Consider the following 20,411-nt stretch of genomic DNA (forward strand, 5'->3'; position numbering starts at 1 on the left):
ATATTTATTAATGTTAGTTGTCTTGCCTCTTAGAAGCAAAGATATGAAGATTATATTATTCAACACAGATAATTTAATCAATTCCAATCACAATACTGTTGGCCACTTTCACAGAACAGCAACACTATTACTCTAAGTATCTGTAAAGTTGTCTTAATATTCCAGATTCATTTAAAATACTTACTATAAAAATCTTAAAACTAAAGTAAGAGCAGATTAATTTCTAACTATTTAACAACCTATAAAATCAGTAAGGGACCAAAATATGTCAAATGTGACCAGTGATTGTCAGATATGCAATTTTATTAACTTTTAGAGTAGCCTGTTGAACAAGGCATACAATAACTGAGAAATTTTATAATAAAGGGAAAAATAAAATATGAAGATTGAGACTGGTAGATACAATGAGTGTTATAAGGGACCAGTACATTTGCTATGAGACATGCTATACCCACTTTCTGGCTTCACTGTAAAAAGACCTTTCTGTGAAGAGATTCCATGTAAATGGAAAATAACCCATATGTGCTGAGCTTTTATAAAAGCCATTTGAACATGGAGAAAGAAATTTACCCCCAAATCCTTAATGAATTATTTAAGAGGTAAAAAGCATACATTTTAAACTGCTATAAGTGATATTTTAGGCAATGCAAGCAGAATCTCCTTTTAAATACAACTTCCACCACCACTGTAGGTCAGTTTTAAATGATAAATATCATAGTTTCTCAGTTCTCAGACTAATTACATAATAAAAGAATATTTGTCTTTTGGCACAAACATACCATTTCCATAAGATCTGCCAATTTTAACTTGGAATTCAAGGATCAAGCAGTTAAACAGTTTTATAGGTTAACACTAATATACAGCAAGTAGGTTACAATACACCAATTACAGGCCGAAATTTGAAAAACCACACAGATTGACCTCAGTGATATTAGCCAACACAATCATCAGTTACTTCTGTTGGGAAGTATGTGCAAGATCAATAAGCCAAAATTAGTAGGTACAACGAGTCTTTTACACAGAGGGCATTCAACTATTTGCCACTAAATCAATTTAGTTTGTACAATCAGAGTTCAAAAGGCTCTTAAGAACAGTACAATTTAATTCTCACAAGATAACAAAGGTTATCAGATCTTGATAAGACATACTTAATCTGTTAAATTCCAGAAGCACTTGTAATCTGTCATTTCATCAGGCAGGGTCCTATAAACCCCACTGGACGAACTAGAGTTATATTCTATGATAGCATTTTAGATTTCCAAGATATCAGATAAAAAAATAAAGATACAGAATACAGTAGAATTCATCCCTTTTTGGATTAAATAAAGAAATCTGATTCCCAGATTGGAAACTATAATTTTGTGAGTCTGTTAACATATACAATAGAAACTAGAATTTTGTGAGTCAGTTAACATGGAGAATCATAAAAAAATAACATATCTTACACATTTTATTTTTAATTTAAAATATCATTATCAAGTTTTTGGTGTCAAGCCAACATGTATTCTTTGAGGATGGCTTTCCTGACTGGACTCTGGGTTCTCTTCCCTGTATAAACCATATTGATAATGCATTGTCTATAGTTTTTGGTTTTAATGTATCTCAAGGTAAAAAAAAAAAAAAAAAAAAGCACTTAGGTATATGTGGAGTAATCTGAATGCAGACATCCTTCTAGATTTTTATTTTTCCTCATAATCTTTCAGTTATCTTTCCCATATCTCAACTGACAACAATTTTTTTTCAGCAATGAATTAGTCTTTATCAAAGTTTTCCAAAGCTCTTAACTTAGTTTTCATTGAAACAACAGTTCTCTCTTCATACTCATTTATCATTGGTTTATGTAATACTTAATTAAATAATATAAACACAATACAAGTACAATGGGATTAGCCAATTTGGGAACAAACATATGACTCATGAGCATTCAACTCAACTGGTGGAAGCACCACAGTTTCATTCGACATGCATGGAAATTAGTATTTTTAAAAGAAAGAATATTAATCCTGCAGATTATTAATTTAAAGAATATTAATCTTTATTGGTTAAATAAAGATTAAGGAAGCTTCTGCAGTAGCTACATAAAACACTTCAGGAAAAATACATAAACTATATATAGGAATCAGCTCAGCATATAAAAGACCTTAAAGATGGGAATCAGAGGCTCACTTTTTTCTAGAAAGAACTATAGCAGAAATAGCTGTAGAGCTTACTAAGAATTTTGTACATATTAACTTATTAAATTCCCATAACAACCCTATAAAATAGGCTGTATTATCATCTCCATTTTGCAGACCAAGAAACTAAGGCACAAAAAGATAAATAACTTGCCCAAGGTTATACAGCGTTACAACTTGGTTTGAGCGCAATCAAACCAAAGTGGTATGGTTCTAGAGTCTCTATTCTTAAGCCTTATGCAATACTGTCTCTAAAGAAGTACTGTTTTGAGTTCTTCTAATAAGATTATGAAAGTAATATGTGCTTAAGAACTGGAAGGATAAATAAGCATGTCCCATTATGTCATTCCCCAAAACAAAATTTTCAGTAGCTCTCCAATAAACACATACTTTTCTCCTGGTATTCAGGCTCACCACAACTTGACCTCAATTTGTACTGCCATAATTTTAATCCAAGACCCTTATCCAAATAACACATGGGTCCTGGAAATAACCGATCATCTTGAGTTGGGATGTACAGAAGCAATTAACAGAGAGTCTACCACAGGACACAGCACAAAGACCAGTATTCCCTCATTCAGAGACTCCAAAAATAATGGCCTGCCTTCTTTTTTTTTTATTATCTTTTTTTTTTTTTTTTGTCCTTTTTTGTGACCGCGCTCAGCCAGTGAGCGAACCGGCCATCCCTGTATAGGATCTGAACCCGCGGCAGGAGCGCTGCTGTACTCCCAGCGCCGCACTCTCCCGAGTGAGCCACGGGGGTCGGCCCAATAATGGCCTGCCTTCTAAAGAGCAATGTCCGGCATGATTTCTTTGAAAAGTATAAATCACCAAGCATCAGGGCCTAAATTTTAACCCTTGATCAACCACTAACTATATGACTTTGGAAAAATTATTTAACCACTCTGGGGATCAGTCTCCTTGTAAAATTAAAGCAAAGAGCTAGACCATAGCAAAAATCAGCTGGAATTGGTATTAAAATGCAGATTCAAGGCCCCATTCTAATGATGGGATTATGTAGTTCTGGAATGAGGCCCAGGAATGTTCATTTTAATAAGCACTCCATGTAATTGATACATAAGGTCCTGAGCCACAGTGAGAAATATTTAACTACAAAATCTCACAAATCAATTCTAACTATAGTTTCTTAATTTCAGTCCATAGGGTGCTACTTCACATGTTCAGGATGGGCATTCTGGCCGAAAAGAAAATCCTCTAGCTTATCATGGGGCATGTTTTTGCACTTTCTACCATATACTTTATCTAAACACTGATATAAGATTTGGCAGTACTACAAACTGAACTTTCACTCATTTCTTAAGACATACTTGGAAATAGTCAATTCAAATGAATTTATTAAAGCACCTACAGAATGCTAAGTAACCACTGTTTCATTTCACTAATCCTCACTGTTGTGAAATACGATTATCTTAATTTTCTCAGGAGGAAATTTTAGTTTTAGGGAATATAATCTGCAGTTTATAAGTACTTATTCACATGCCTCAAAACTTTCTTTTCTCGTTCTCACTGAAAATTTCCAAAGAAATTAATAATTTTCACTCAGTAAGTTAGTCAATGCCTGAATCAGTATAACATTCAAATTATCATCCAAATTCATTACCAACAATTTGCTATCACTGAAAGGAAATATGCCAGATTGATGAGTATTATTAAAATGTAATGAAAATCTAAATAAGTGTTTTTCCATTTTTTTCCTTTCTTGTCCTTCTAAACTTTTCAACAAGTATGCATTTCTTTAATTACAAGGTTCCAAAAATCATACATGGTTTTACCCTAGAGTTACAAATGTTTCATACTCTGCTGTATTAAATGTACCATCTCACCAACTCCTTTTTAAAAAGTATTAATTAGCATATATGTAAAAAAAATCTCAGTGATTTCATAGGAATATATTTTACTTCAAAAAAACTGCTTGAAGGATTTTTTTTTTTTTCAAATGGAGAAGGGGAATATCACAATTAAAATAAATGTTTTCAAGGGCCAGCCTGTGGCTCACTTGGGAGAGTGTGGTACTGATAACACCAAGGCCACGGGTTCAGATCCCTGTATAGGGATGGCCAGTTAACTCACTTGCGAGAGCGTAGTGCCGACAACACCAAGTCAAGGATTAAGATCCCCTTACTGGTCATCTTTAAAAAAAAAAAAAGTTTTCAAATTACACTGCTAGCATTAATAGCAAATCATAAACCTAAACAGTACTAAAGTACTTCAATAAGTTTGCAGAAGAATAGTATTAAAAGGTAATAGGAATCTTTCCATTAACTTTCTGAAGTACCTTCATGCCACTGAAACTCAAGACTCAAAGACTCATTTAGCAATATTTCTAAAGACGAAATGAGGAACTGGAACCACATTGTTTATTAAAAACTACTTCAACAATCTAAAGACTCAATGTCTGTGCTATGAATTTCAAATCAGACCAGCATCCAGGAAACTATTTTAAATCCCATTTGTGTGGGAAACTGTACATGAATACTCTCTATACACTATTTAAAATATCTACACTTTTCTTCCTTTAAAGTTATTTTATTTGTTGTGATTACAAAAGCGACCCATATACATTACAGAAAAACTGGAAGAGAAAAGCAAGGAAACAAAATTCCCACAATCCCAATTACCCAGAAACAAATCGCTGTTGAAAACCTTGGTGTACTTGCAACCAACATAGTAAAAATGTATTTAGGCAAGAATCTTCAATAGATGTTAAATCTAGAAGAAAGTTTGATGGGGAACAATATATTTATACAATCTCAAAGTGTCTCCCGACAAATTAATTAATAATGGCAAAAACAACAACAAAAACTATAAACTACCAATACCTTAACCAAGCAATCAAAATGAACATACTGGTAAAGGGAAAACAAACATCATGTGCCACTAGATGACAGAAAAACACAAATACTTATCTAATATTCCAGCCAAAACTGTATAATCTGAATCATAAAGAAACCTCAGACAAACTCAAATTGAGGGGCACTCTATAAATAACTAGCCTGTCAATATCATGAAAGACAAAGACTAAGGAACGGTTCCAGATTAAAGGAGACTAAAGAGAAAGGAAAGCTGAATGCTATCTGTGATTTTGGATTGGGTACTGTACCAAGAAAAAAAAATATTGCTAATAAAGGTTATAACTGGAACAACTAGCATTACATCAATGACAAATTTCCTGAATTTGACAACTACTCTGGTTTCATAAGAAACCGTGCTTGTTCTTAGGAAATGCATACCTAAGTATTAAGGACTGTAAAGGGGCATAATGTATGCAGTATACGCTCCAATTGTTCAGGAAAAAAATGTAAATGTATGAGGAGATTAACAAAACAAATGTGGCAAAATGTTACAAATATGGAGATCTAGGCAAAGAGTGTAAGGGAGTTCTTTGTATTACTCACGTAACTTTTCTGTAAGTTTGAAATTATTTCAAAATAAAATGGTAAAACAAAAACACTGCTTTTTTGAGCATTCCTCAAACGGTGTACATATATTTGCATTTTTTAAATTAAAAAATGGAATCATCAATTTAATATACCTATTACGTAGTTTTGGAGGCCCTCCAAAGTACATGAAATAAGGCAATTGTTTTCAGGCAAATTAGAGGTGTCTTTCTCTTGCTCTCCACCCAAGAAACTCCCCTACACACACCATAAATACCCACCCTACCATCATCTCCTTAACCAGTCACAGCTAATTAGAGAGATCAAAATGGAGAACAGTGGCTCTCTGACACCCTGCCAATTCCTGTGAGGCCCATCTGTACTTTCTTCAAGTAAATTCTGCGAGATTTCCCGATAGCCTTATAACAAATCCTTTACTTAAGCTAGCTAGAGCTGGTTTCTGTTCCTTATATCCAAACAAACCCTAAAACAGCAGGCTTTTGAGAGGTGGAAATAAACTCTGAGCTCCAAGGCAGGGACAGTCTTAACTCTTTACGGTATCCTTGGTGCCAGAAAAATAATAACTACTCAAATTCATCTTTTGTCTGTGTTTCAAAAATATTGTTTCAGTGGAGGCTTAGCAATTTAATACTGTAATAAGGCTGTGTCAATTCAATCAGTTAAGCAGCTTCCTTTAAAGCAGAAAAGCAAATACTCTAAATGGAACAATCGTATTTACTGGATAAGAGCTACTACATACAGATCGACCTCACACCCTCATCATACCCTCATCAATTTATGGCTATTGGAGCCCAGTCCTAACCATTCAAATTAGTGACATCAAGAATCTTCCCATCTTCTGCCACTTCATTAAAGAGGAAATGGGTTTTCAAATGATTAAATGATATATGAAGCATGAGGATAAAAGGAATTCAAGACATCCCTCTGTAAATTCAAAAAAGAAACTGTTACATTTATTAGTCTGTGAAATAAGAAAACAAAAATATTAGACCAGTGTATCTTTCTCACATACCTTCTTCTTATATGTGAAACTTTGAAAAATCATAATATTGTCAGGAAATCAACTATTAATTCTTTTTACCACATCCCTCACTTTTTGCTAAATACCACTCACACTAGGCTTGACCTTTTCTTAGGCCATACGGTGAGAAAAATGGGAAAACATATTTAATCTTTAAACTTAGTTAACTCAAATAAGTTTAAAATAATTAATCAGGATAAACTGTTTTAAAGTTTTTTTAATAGAAATTATGTTTAAATATCCTTTCAAAACAAAAGTCAACATTAATAAAAAAATTAAACACCTTCTCTGATCTCAGATAAAATGTTAGACAACACAACTATGTTAATTTTAAAATTATCTTATAAATATCACAAACCAAAACTAACTCAATCCCCCTGTCATATTGTAACTTTCTGCCACAGGCTCAGACCTTAAATACTGCAATCAAGTTGGCTATGACACAGGTGTGATTACTCAATATTACCTTCTCAATAATAAACTTCAGGACCAAGAATATTTCTTCCTTCAGATTAACCCTAAATTAAGCAATCTAGAGTTGCTAGGAAATTACATCTCTTCTCCAACTGTTGTAAATATAAAAGAAATAAAGCTTTTATTTCTAAAGGATTTATTCTTGGCAGATGGTAAGTGCTCAATTATTTGCTGAATTTAATGCTTTTGTTTAAGGGAACACATTTATATCTCAAATATTCAGGATGACCAGGGAATGGTGTTAGAATATATATTAAATGTCATGTGTTAGAATATATATTAAATACTTGTATTCTATGAGACTTTTTAATATTGAGTATAAAATCATTTTATGGTAAAATTACTTTTTGTGTTGATTGGAAAAATAACAAGAGGGATACTATTTGAACTATTGCTGTGAATGTTACTAGCTTTTAAGCTGGGCTTAACATTGGAGTGTCTCATATTTACTGTTTGTTTTGTAACATACAAATATTGGAAGCAGCTTTATTTTTTTCCTAATATTAAAAGGAAAATTTTTTGTAAATACCGTATTAAAATTCAACAAATTACTGAGCACCTATCACCTGCTAAGAATAAATGCTTTAGAGATAAAAGCTACTATACATTATAAAAATATTTTTAAAATAAATGTAGAGTCCTTTAAGAAAACCACATGCTAGTAGTATTTCCTAAGTAGTTTGGATAGCTCTTCAAAGTTCTGCTGGTTTTACACATTTTAAATACACTATGGTAGTACACATTTAAGACCCTGTAGTAACTTCCAGAAAAGCAGAGCTGTAAGGATTTACATAATACACCTTTAAAAATAAAACCATGGGTTTCTTTAAGAGACTGATGCATGAAATGAGTACATTATTCATAGAAATTAAGAAGCCAATTTAACAAGTTATAATTTCCCTAAGACCACTAAGGTATGTATTGAGGGGAAGAAATTTCTCATTTATTAATTGGCTTTTCTCTCTACTTTCTCATTGTTAGATCCTAAAAGTCCTAAAGGTTACTGTGGTATATATAGCAAGAGTCTCTGCTGGAAGCTGTGAGGAAGTCAGACAATCCAACATTGTAGGAGAGTTATCAGAGTCCTATAGAGCTGAAGGGAAATGGAAACCTGTAAAGGTTCTAAATTTAAATTGGGATCAAAGGTACGCTTTATACTGAAAACAAAAAGGAAGTATGATCAAAATGCAGTCTCTAAAAATAAAATTTACTCTCCAGTTACATTAGGTTTTCCACAAATCCACTTAAACAGATAAACAATTAATCCCTCAAACTCAGCTACTCTAAGAACAAAGACCATTTGACCAGTTTTTCCTCAAGGGACCAAATGCTTCAAAACTCTCTGGAAACAAAAATTATCCCTAACCTTTTAATAAATTTGCCTGGACAATCCTAACTTAAAACACACACAGTCAGTCGATCAAAACAAACAAACAAACAAACAAAAAACATTTATAGCCATGTTATTTATAAAGTAACCATTTAAAATAAGGTACAATGCTTAAAAAAAAAAAAAAAAAAAGGCCAGTCTCATTTTATAGGAACCAAAACATCAATCAAAACAAACAAGAAACAAATAAAATACAAAGCAATGAAGCAAGTCAGTATGAAGAAAACCCGTAGATAGAAGGCAGTTTTTATTATAATTTCTAACTTGATATTTTTTGTTTGAAGTCAAATAAGTCCAATTGCTTTGTGTGTCTAGACCTGACCAAGGTCACTATCAAGAAAAACACGGGCATAGACTATGTTTTTCCCTCGTATGGCTAAATATCAAATTTTAAAGAGTACACTGATTTGTTCTTTGGGTAGTACATTTAAAGTACCAACCTCCTTCTGAATCACAGATCTTATCCTCCTAGCCTATAAAATAAGTGCACGATCTCTACACAGTAGTGAAGGATCTGGACTCATATACTCAGAGCATAATACAAATGAGTACTGACCCCAAATCCCCATACAAACTCTCCCACTACCCACAAACATTTTATTTTATAAAAAAATTTCAAAGATTCTAAGTAAGCTTGTATGCTCAATTTTCCATGATGAAACTCAATAGTATGTAGAAAATTCCTAAACCAGTTATTTCTACAATTACTTTGTAGAATAGAACGTAATCAACCTAGTTCATATATTCACCATATGAAGTAAATTTCGCGCTAAAATATTTATGATGAAATAAGAGAATCATGACAGGGTGTATACTCTCCAACCTTTTTAGTATTACTGGATTGAAAGGAACTCATCTTTCAGTTACTCCACAATCAGAATGGTCATTAAATACCATTAATGACCCACTCATATCTCACGGCTTAGTTCAGCCCCCAAAGACCAACATCTCACTACAGAAATGAATTCTAATTATTTAATCTTTAAAAAATACAATTAAATGACACCTGACACCATTTAACTTTTGGTCTCAGTCTATAAATTCTGAAAATAGCATAAAATGGATTCAAAACCCTATTATGGTAATGCTTTTATTTAAGGTCAATTAAAACAAACTAAATTCCACAATCCCATAATAGGTGAATGAGCATGACTGGGGGGAAAAAAATCAAAGCCTTTCTTTTTACTTACATAATGATGATAGTATTGCTACAAGACAGTTTTAAAAGGCAGCAAAGCATGGAGCTTCACTTTACCAAATACACAATCAACTTTGAAAATTCTTAAGGAAAGCTTAAATACATGGGAAAAATGGATCAAAATATAATAGTAGGAAGAACAGCACCGCTATACCCAGTGAAGTAACAGGTTTAGGGTTGTTTGTACAGCTCCCTAAAATATAATTTGAAACAGAATACAAAAACCAAAATTCACAAAACTGGTGAAGAGTTAGATGGAAAATGTTTTATTCTAGGTTAAAACATCCAATCATACAAAATAGGTTGAACTTATACACTTACTAAACATTTTAATTTTCTTTGGCATAGTGAATAAAAGATAGTTGGATTTAACCAAACAAAAACTATTACTGGTACATAAATATATTTTAAAAAATTTTTAACAGCACCTATTCTCACCACTGCAATTTCCAAGGCTACCTGAGTGTTTTTACTTTTTTCAAAAGTGGTGTCATTTTATTTGCCTCTCGGGAAAAACCAATAAAATTAATCAACTAAAACACAGCACTTTAATTTGCAATAAAATCAACACATTTTTGTAAAAGGCTTGGAGAAGAAAAAAAGCCCAGTTTTTTCATGTAAACATAATAAGCCTGTAATATGCTGCAGACAAATGCACTGCATGGGGTGTGGAGGACCCGAGCTGATTAGATTACCACAACATCAGCCTGGGGCCGCCATTTTTAGAATCTGTAAAGGACAAAAGAGGGAAATTTCAGTTTTTACACCCCATCTCAGAAATTAAGGGGAGGGAAACGGACTATTTTCCAATTAGGTATTGATGTTTCCAGCCTAGAGTTGAATGCATCTCATTTAATTCTCTCCAAGGTCTCCAGAACTCCAAACACCTTATGTTATTCACATCTCTAAAAAGGGAATAAAATAGGCAAAAAGGGTAAGGTTTACTCTAGAGCTAACTCTAGTGATTTCCCTTTCGACTTTGAATTGTATCATTCTTAAGACAGAGCCCAGCAAGGACAGATCTATATGGAACTGAGGCCGTGGAAGAGGGCAGTCTGGATTGGTTTTTCTCTCCCCCTCCCCCGTTTAGCACAGTGTACCGTTTGTTTCTCATCTGTGTCTGCTGCCAGTGTTTGTGCCAATCCCTTGGTCAAAATAAGCTTTTCTGAAATGAGCCATATTGTGGATTCTAAGGCTCCGGCACAGTAAAGAACGGCGGTAATGCAAGAGAAGTGGGGGAGGAGACTCAGAAGGCTGGGTACTGGGGTGACCACCTCAGGGGCGGGTTTACCCTCTCCCGGAGAGGATGAGGAGCTGTCTTCTCTCTCCCACAAAGAGATGCCCGGGGCGTTCTTTTAACCCCCTTCGTATTTACGACAACATTATATCCGAGACTGCCAGCCAAGATATGGAAGAAGAAGAAAACAGGGCCTACACGGCTTTTCAGCACCTGAACAAGACGCGCTAGAGAAAAGGGAGAACTGGCGGCTCCTGGGACCACTCCGACACAAACCCTACTAACAGTCACCAGCCTCCCTTCTCACCCAAGCGGCCCTAACCCGCTGCCAATGAGGAGTGCGCCCCCTCCCTAACTCCCACTCTCAAGGGGGTTTAACTGCCAGTTTCCCCTTCCCCAACCCTAAAACCCGCCATAATGCTCCATTTCCAGGGACAGGGAGGAGAAAGGACAAATTCGATTTAAACAAGCAACGTCTTGCCCGGGCAAAGACATCTGAGCGTCAACGTCGACCTCCCCGCCCCGGCCAGGAAGGGTGAAGATGAGAAGCCCCCACCCCCTTGAAACACAAGTCCCCCCAGTCCGCAAACCCCATGAACTCCCACGGAGACGACAGGCACTGACCTGTGATGTTCACACACCAGACACCTGAACCCCGTTATATGCTCGACCCCCAAGGAGTCTCTCCACACCTCCGCGGTCAGGCGACCCCCCGAAAGCAGCCACTGCGGACACAGGACCCGGCTCCACACACCCCCTCCCCAAACAGCAGCGCGCAGGCTCTTCACCAGGAACCGAGCAGTAGGGGAGGGGACTCCCAGTCAGCAGGAACGCAGAGGCGACGGCGAGGCTGCTCCGAGGTCTATGCCGCCTGTGTTGCCGCTCCGGGACTCAGACACGGTCTCCAACTCGGCCCCCTGCGCCCGCTCAGTGTCACTGCCTCTCGCTCTGGGAAAATGGCGGCGACGGCGGCGGCGGCCGCGGCGGCAGCGGCGGCGGCCGCGGCGGCGGCGGCAAGTGCACGGGGCTCGCCCGCCCCGCTCCGCAGGGGCAGAGGGGGAGGGGACGAAGCTGCCCGCCGCCATTTTGCTTGTGGGCTGCCGCCCGCTGTTGCCTTTGCACGGAGGCGCGAGAATACTAAACTGGAAGCAGTGAGGTGGCCAGAATCTCCGTCTTTTTCACAACAGACGCAATCAACAGTTCACCGAAGGTTTGGGGAAGTTTCGGTATTTGGTGGGATTGGTTCTTTACCCCTTTTCCCCGAGTAGCCCTCAAGTCTGTATATTGGTGAGCTTGAGCATGCCACTACTGGGTGGAAGGATGATGACCGTAGGGCCTGGGGACGACCCCCCTCTTCCTATCACTATACAAAAGCGATGCACTTTCTCCCACCCCTAAACAACCTCCGACCCGTCTCCCCCTCCCGCTCCCTAGTCTGGCTTCCAGCGCAGGGTGAACCGGCTGGGGTGTCACTCGACGCCCACTAGGGGCTGAGGTGGCTCCAGTGCGCAGGCTCCGGGCACAGGATAAAAGCGGAGCTGGCGAGTCCAGCTCCGTCTCGATGGAGGAGCAAGAAACGGATGAGGTCTGGGGAGAAGCAGCAGGAAAAATGCAGCCACCGCCAACGCCGCCTCCTTGCCACCGTGTATCGGGGTAAAAAGCTGCCGTTGCCGTCGGTGCAGTTGCCTTCGCTGCCTCCTATACTTCTCTTGACCCCGGGGAAGGATTTCCCCGCCGGCGGGACACCGTGCGGGGAGGGGAGCGGGAATTCCTTTATGTGGCGGTGATTAAACGAGGGAGGGACAGAGAAAAAAGTGGGGGAGGACAAAGAATAAAACAAGCGTTTCCCACTAAAATGATACAGTGATTCCGGCTCATGTTTTGGGGGGCTTTCCCCGAAATGGCGGTTTCCGTCTTGCCGCCCAGGGACCCGGAACGCTTGGGAAGCAGAGTGGGGAGAGGCGGAGGCGGTCTCCTCAGCCAATCGGCGCCTGATGTGTTCTCTCGGGCGCGTCGTGATTGGCTAGCGATGATCTCATGCTGCAGCAGCGGGTGGGGCCAAAGCCGTCGGGGGAGGCTGTTGCAAAGGCAGAGAGGGAGAAGGGACGATGGTGATCGTTGCTGCCGCGCGGATATGGGACCCAAGCAGTGGCGAAGGGAATCGCAAGGCTCTTCCCTGACCATTTCCTCCTGTCCCTGCGCGAGGTGAGGGCCCCAGCTCGGCCTCTGCGAAACTTTGGGGCGCTAGCGCGGACGAGGAGACACTATTCTCCCGTGACTTTTGTAACTGCGTCAGGGCAAGATGGCGCTGGGTCTCCTTGGGGCGCGGGGGGAGAGGCACGTCCACCGCCGCCGCAGCGCATGTGACCGGGCTGCATTCCTGTGGGGTTTGGCTCAGACCCAGGCTGGGGCGGGAGGGGGGCGGGTGGAGGACAGAGCTCGGGCGGAGGAGACTGTGGTGCGGTCGGCGTTGGCGGCCTGAAGAGGAAGCGATGACTGTTTGAAAGAGCTTCTCCTCCCCCATACAGCAGAACAGCTGCGGCTCCCGGGGAAAAGCCCCCGGAGAGATACTCCTTATGGGGTGTGACGCTGTCGGTGGAGGAGGAGGTTTGGCGCCCTATTTTCTTAACTGCCTTTCTCTTTGCAAAGTATACTTACGTAAGGTGTCAGGTCCCTGATGTGGAAATCGGAATCAACCATGAGTCCCTGAGGGCCCCTGGGATGCGTAGCAAGGACAAACTAGCTCCTTGGAGGCACGACCTCAAGGAGTATCGATTATTTTCTAAGAAGCTTTTTAGATCTAAATAGAAAAATATTCCCAAAGTTTGGCAGCAACTGTAAAGGTGTAATTACAACACCCAGGAACACTTTAATTTCCTGAAAGATACAAGCAACCAAGGACTGTGCCTTGTAAATTTAAGGGCCCTTTTCAAACTTTTTATTCTTTTTATTCTAGTATCCTCTTTATCTGTACATCCTATAAGAATGTGTAATCTTATCAGTGGGATTTGCTTTTCTTTTGAAATATAGGCATCAGTAATACAGAATAAAAGTTTGTAGAGTTTAATCTGTATGAAGTTGTAAAGGCGTTTTCAATACTTGTAGTCTATGTTGTCTTTCTGTCACCCTCTTACGGTTCTTAAAAATAAAAGAATTGTGCACTTCTAGTAAATATTATTCATTTAGGTTCCTACACCATTGTGAAATATTAAAACCTACTTCTCTAAAGCACTTTTGTAGTAGTATGAACTATACCTTTAGTTTTTGAAACCTTGATAGGTGAAAATCACCAGCAGTTCAAAACTTCTTGAGGGCTATTTTGGCAGATTCAGTAAGGTAGACTATAAGTTTTTTTCTTGTTATTCCCGATTGGCCAAACTAGTTACAGTAGCCAAAAACTAGTAACAATTTAAAGGGCTTCTCCTCTTGGGTGGTGTTGAGAGTGGGGAGTCGTTTAACAAAGACATTTGCAACTAAATTCTGGCTTGATTTTTGACAGAATACATAATTGGTGCTAGGAGGAAATGCTTGATGAACCTGAAAAGATGTTTAACCTGGGGTCGAGGTAATGCTGTTTCCTTTCACCTTAGTTGTAGTAGGTTCTTGGTAGTTTGAAAACAGGATTGGATTTTTCTTTCATTTGTGTATCCTTAACATTCTTACAGTTTTTGTGGATTTCTTTTTTCATTTATTGAGTAACTGGAATGTGAATGAACTGTAAATATTTAATACAAAGAATTTAACATTCAAAGCTTTTTTTGGCCCACTCCGAATATAAAATGGGCATTTTTGTCTATAAGAACTCGAACTTCAAGAGTCATTTTGTTACGTATAAGTTATGCCTCCCTTCCCCCTATGGCAACGTTCGTAACTGCTCAGAAAAGGGGCTAAATATGTAGTCAGTAGACTTTAAGTTAATTTTCAGAATGTTCCTAGCTTCATTGTGCCTTAATAAGGAAAAGAGGCCATTTCCCAAGCTAATGGAAACAAATCTTTTTGTTTTGTATTTTTAATGAGCATATACCCTCATTGTTCCTAATTGCCAAATCTATGAACTTTGAGCTATGGCATTTTATTTAAGTTCTCGAGATCTTAGGCATTTTAAATACTACTTGTACTTATTTTTCTTTGACTGCCTTCATGCATTATACCTCTATGTTTTCCCCTGGGCAGTATGTTTGTGCCTATTATTTTCTAATGACTTCCCAATTTTCACCTCCATCTTAGTTCTGCTAGCTTTAGAGCTGCAGATGCAACGTTAAGGATCACAGGGGGCCAGAGGCTTCCTGAGCTCATATAAAAATACTAAGCTTGGTACTTGATTCTGAATCCTAAAAATTTTTCCTCACGCATCTTTTCAAAAAGGTTATTTGATATATCGACAAAATAAAATTAAAAAATAAATAAATAAGTAAAAATAAAATGACATATGGCCAACTCTTTAAAAAAAAAAGGTTATTTGAGTAATAATCCTTTACCTTTTTCAAATCATTCTCTTACTTGTAATAATTGCAGTAATCTTACTAGGTTCACATAGCACATCCCCTGATGTGCTAAAATGCTTACCATTTAAGAGTGCTGTGCTATTTCATACCTTTGTCCCACTACCTGGAGTGCCTCTTCCCACTTCTAGATAGCACAACTTGAGCTTTTTCTTTGCCTCTTAAAACTCTTCCAAATCCCTACTCCCAAGTAAGATGAGCCATTCTTTTACATTGATGATCCAGCCCAATGCTTAACACTTTGTAGCCTTCAGGTATACAAGTTTCTTTAGAGACTGATAAACACTTTACTAAAAGACCAAACAGCCTAAACAGTAAGATACCAGTTTTCAAACTTTTTCAAAAGAGCTCTTTTGACCACCAGACTTTAGACCTCTGAAAGGTTAGGGAGGCTCAGGGGTGAGGCAGAGGGTAGCTAATGGGCCAGAGATAGTCTGTCCCCAAAAAGGTGGGAAAAAGAAGAAAAAAACCGGGCTGAGTATTTTGGGGCATTCACATTTCTCAAATCTAAAAGACGTTTTCACTTTTTCACCTACAGACTTCAGTGGTATATAAACCAATGATTATATGGGTTTGTCAACCCTGCTTGTCCTGTTTAGAACTTGTGTTAATTCTTTCCTTAAGAAAAAGTATGTCATTTTCCTTCAGTGCTTATGTTTGCCGTAAGCACTGAAGAATGCATAGTTTATCTTGCATTTGTACATATTTCTTATTAAAAAATTGGGCTGTAGAGTTTTTTGTTAGCTCCTTTGTTATAAGCACTTCACAAACAACACAGCATTTTTTTTTTTTTTGAGACACAGAATATACCTTCAGTCAACAACTGTCTTTTGTATAGTACCAGTTCTAATAAACTGAGTTGGTTATCAGCATAGGATAAATAGTGTTTCATGCAACTTCAGTCTGAATGGATTAAGTGATATAGAAACTTATTCCTAGAGACTATGTAACATCTCTTGTTGTCAAAAAGTATTTTATTTTTAAAAATCCCTCCCAAAGTATATTTATTGATGTCTGTGTCTCAAATTTAAAACTGTACTTCCCCCCCCCCCCTTATGGTTGCTTTGTTCCTGGAATAGATTGGAACTCCAGGTGTAATTTTAGTCAACAAATAATTTGCATTCTTGCCATATTTAAGGCATGTAGGACCTAATTCCTAGCCCTTATATTTTCACTTGGGTTGGTTGATAAGATAAACTACTTGGTAACTAGGACTTTTAAGCCTTTATATCTAAATGTTTATTTGCTATTTTCTTCCAGCCTTTATTCTAACTTGTTTAAATTTAGCTCAAATTTAATGCCACTTCCATTTCTTTGTGTATAACTTGGTGTGTTGCTGACAGTTAACATCAAAGAAAAGAAAGATTGCTGATGAGTAAGTGAGGGTATAAACAGTTGGAAGTAAGGACTTACCGAACAAGTGGGTTTTTTGTTTTTGTTTTTGTTTTTTTATTTATTTAATTAGCAAGATAGTGCCACACCAGGTCATTGGTGATAATTAATTTAGTGAGAGTGAAGGGGAATTATTGGAAAGTCTTGATTTAAGGCCAGACTAGAAATCCTTAACTATGAGTGTGACCCCTCACCCAAAGGGAAAAAAAAGATTCTCTCCAGTACCCAGAACTGTTTGGTGCTATTTATTTTACATACTTTATCTCAATTACGTGATAACCTTATGCAAGGTGACTGAGCAGTGATTTTAATACCTGTTGGAATATGAACCAAAGTTCATATTCTTTGCCTTAGCTACACTGTGTGAAGGAAGACTTTTGAGGCATGGGGACAGTGAAGGACTTGTTTTTTGGTCTACCTTCAACCAAAGAGGAGGGACTGACTCGCAAAGCCCTTAATGCAGCAAGAAGAGCCGAAATGAGAACAGGAGTAATAGAATAAAGGAGGTATAGATAAGACATTAGAGAAACATCTATTCTTGTTGTCTGGCTGGGTATAAAGAGGAGGAAATGACTTTCAAGAAAAATAATTGTTTGAGCTTTTGTTTTGTTTTGTCAAAGCTGATTGGTTCAGTCTTAACAGAAAAGCTAGCAAGTAATCCATCATCTTATGTCCATCTTAGACCAAGGAAAGGGAACTGATTCCATTTGTTTTTCAGATAGCTAAATTTTATACTGGTACATACATACTTACCTAAGTCTGGTTAGCTATAGGTAAGAATAGTAATACGAGAATTCTATTTATAACTATTTTAGACAATACCTTTTACTGTTAGATTATTCTGTAATGGCCAAAAATGATAGGTAGCATTTTACAATACTTTTTAAAAAAAATCTAAATGATTTTTCCAAGTGCAGATTTTCTCTTTTTTAGAATTTAAGGTGGTTTTTAAATCTAAGTTTTCAGTTATTCACCCACTTTAGGTTTCTGCCTTCCTTAGAAAGTAAAATAGTGAAAAACAATTCTGCAAATTGCAAAAACTATGCACTGCTTAACCCTCTCAAGTCAGGTTGCTTCTACAACCAGTGACTTGATCCCTAAGGGGCAAACTAACATGAATAATTGGTGAGCACTTGAGATTGTTTAGAAATATGCCAAACTCTGAATTTGGGGAAATTGACTTACTTAACACTTGAATTCTTTTATGCTAGGCCAAAATTTAACAACTAAACTCCTAGTGGGAATTTATAAACCTCTCTTTTTTACATATAAAAATTAATTGATCTACAGCCCCATTGCACCTCTCCATCACACATGCTTAACCTACACATTGTGCCCAATGCCTGGCCCCTATTTTCTTTCTGACAGACTTTAATGTGGTTAGGATAAGAGAGAACCTGTTCCTCAAGTTTAGTCTTATCTCTAGTATGTAAATTTTTCATGAAGGAAGGCTATGCTAAATTGACAGCTTATTCCTGAAGAAAGCAAGAACCAAATTAATTTTTCTCATTCTATAATTGAAACCTGAGAAGGCAGCAAAAATATTCACTGTTCTTAGGTTCATATGATCACAATAGCATGTTAACCTAGACATCTCTACCCTATCCTAACAAAAAATTGCAAAATGCTCTGGTTGATTCTATACCATTGTGTTGTAAAATTCTGAGGAAGTTCTTCCCCACCTTTTTTTAAAACACATATTTTGCCAGTGTTGTCAGGTCTCAGGTTTGATTTCTGTTCATCATGTTCTTAACTCACGTATTTGTATCTGTCACTGTGCAAACTAGAAGGACTAACCCCTACTTTATTCATTTATAATCTTGTTTGTAAGCTACGTGGTTATGTAACCAAGTACTACAAGCTTTCAGCCAGATACCCCCATTCATGGGTAATGTGTTTCACAGAGGAAATAGAATTTTTGGATTAGCAGGTAAAAATAGTTGTGAATTTCTCTAGTTAAGAATTTCACTAGTTAAGGGGTGGTGGCAATGGAATACAACGTATTTACAGTCAGCATGGCTTTATGTGCAAAGGTGTAGAACAAGAATAGAGAAAATGTTTTAAGTAAACCAGTTTGATTAGGCTGTATGAAGTACATTTAAAGGTAAGACTAGAAAGAGGAGAGATTGGGACCAGATATTTTCATTTTTTTTAATTTAGAGGTCTTTTTCCAGTGAAGTTCAGGCTTGGGGGGCGGGGGGAGGGCAGGGGTATGGTGACCTGAACACTTGACCTTGGGATTACAAAGCTATGCTCCAACCAAATGAGCTAGCCAGCCAGCCCATGGGCCATTTCTTATTTTTTATTTGTTTTTTCTCTTCTATATTTGAGGAAACAGTCTCAAAGGGAAATGACTGTCTTGAGTCTCACAGTAATAAGTGACAGAGCTAGGCCTGGGACCCAGACATTGCTATTCTGACTCCAAATGGAAAACTGGACAATTAGTAAAGAGTCTGTTGTGTATTGGGTTGTAGTTCTCTCATTCCTAATCTTCCTTATTTCAGCTGTAGATGGAAAAATATGGTTTCTGACCACATTTTTATCTTCCTGGTTGTACATGAAAGATTAAGAGCAAGCATGAGCTTTAGTGTCAGGCTTTCCCAGTTAAACTCATTTTTTACAAGCTATTTGATCTTGATTGACACACTTCACCTGTTTCCTTATCTGTAAATACAAGGCTCTTAACTAAGCTAACCGGCCAGCCCTCCTTATTAATTCTTATTTTTACTTATTATTCTTTTGTATTATTTCTATATTATTTTTAGGCCCAAAAAATTTTTATTAAAATTCTTGAAGCTTTAGGGTTAGCATTTGTGTTTGTTCATCTTAAATTTATTATGCCCAGGCAAAATACATTTGTATGGCTTTATACACATTTGGCAATCAGCAGAAATCATAACAATCTAATTGTTGTCATATGTATATGCCTTTCTACCCTTATGATCAACACTTTAGTGTTAAACTGAATGCTATCTGGCCACCTATATAGCCACCGCGGTAAGAAACTTGTAGTGATTATGACTTAAAAATAGTCATATAGAGACAGTTCTGATTATAATTCCCTGTTAACTTTCATATTCTCACCCTTTTACAGTGTTCATTTTAGAAGAACTTTTCTGGTTATTTATATCTCCTCCATTTATAGATGTGGGAGCACATCCATTAGAAAACAGAAGCAATTTACTCTTACATAACATCCATTTAGTTATAACATTGAAAAAGAAATAGTATGCTGTCAATGGCTTTTCCTTTCTTTCTTTTTTTATTATTATATAGAATTCTGCACATGGCTAAGGTTTTTTTTAGAATTAACATTTTTGACTGGGAAAATTTCTGTATTATACATTCTGATCACTTTACCTCCATCACCCTAAGAAATTTTGAAAATAAATATTTGATTTAGTGCTTTCAGTTACAAAATCTTTATCTCCATCCCACACATATCATTTTATCAACTTTGTTGGTACTTAACATGGTAGCTCTTCTACTTTACGAAAGAAGCCTCTGTCAGCAAAATACAACACTCATCTCAAACTGAGACACAAATTCCATAGTGCATTTTTTAAAATAAAAGATGTCTAAGCCCTGTTTTGGCATGTAAGAT

At 37.4% G+C, this 20,411-nt stretch overlaps 1 protein-coding gene and 1 pseudogene across 2 annotated transcripts in view; one reads left to right on the forward strand and one right to left on the reverse strand.

Moving 5' to 3' along the window:
* Positions 1-11,856, reverse strand: part of KMT2E (lysine methyltransferase 2E (inactive)) — a 92,250-nt gene extending 80,394 nt beyond the window's left edge. For both annotated transcript variants that reach the window (XM_063098998.1, XM_063098999.1), the window contains exon 1: positions 11,538-11,856. The gene's annotated coding sequence lies outside the window, so the exon portion shown is untranslated. The remainder of the gene's footprint in view (positions 1-11,537) is intronic.
* Positions 11,857-12,989: 1,133 nt separating this feature from the next.
* The window catches only part of LOC134380418 (large ribosomal subunit protein eL29-like), an 88,488-nt pseudogene continuing 81,066 nt past the window's right edge, over positions 12,990-20,411 (forward strand).

This window comes from Cynocephalus volans, chromosome 6, assembly GCF_027409185.1.
Source record: "Cynocephalus volans isolate mCynVol1 chromosome 6, mCynVol1.pri, whole genome shotgun sequence".
NCBI classification, from domain to species: domain Eukaryota; kingdom Metazoa; phylum Chordata; class Mammalia; order Dermoptera; family Cynocephalidae; genus Cynocephalus; species Cynocephalus volans.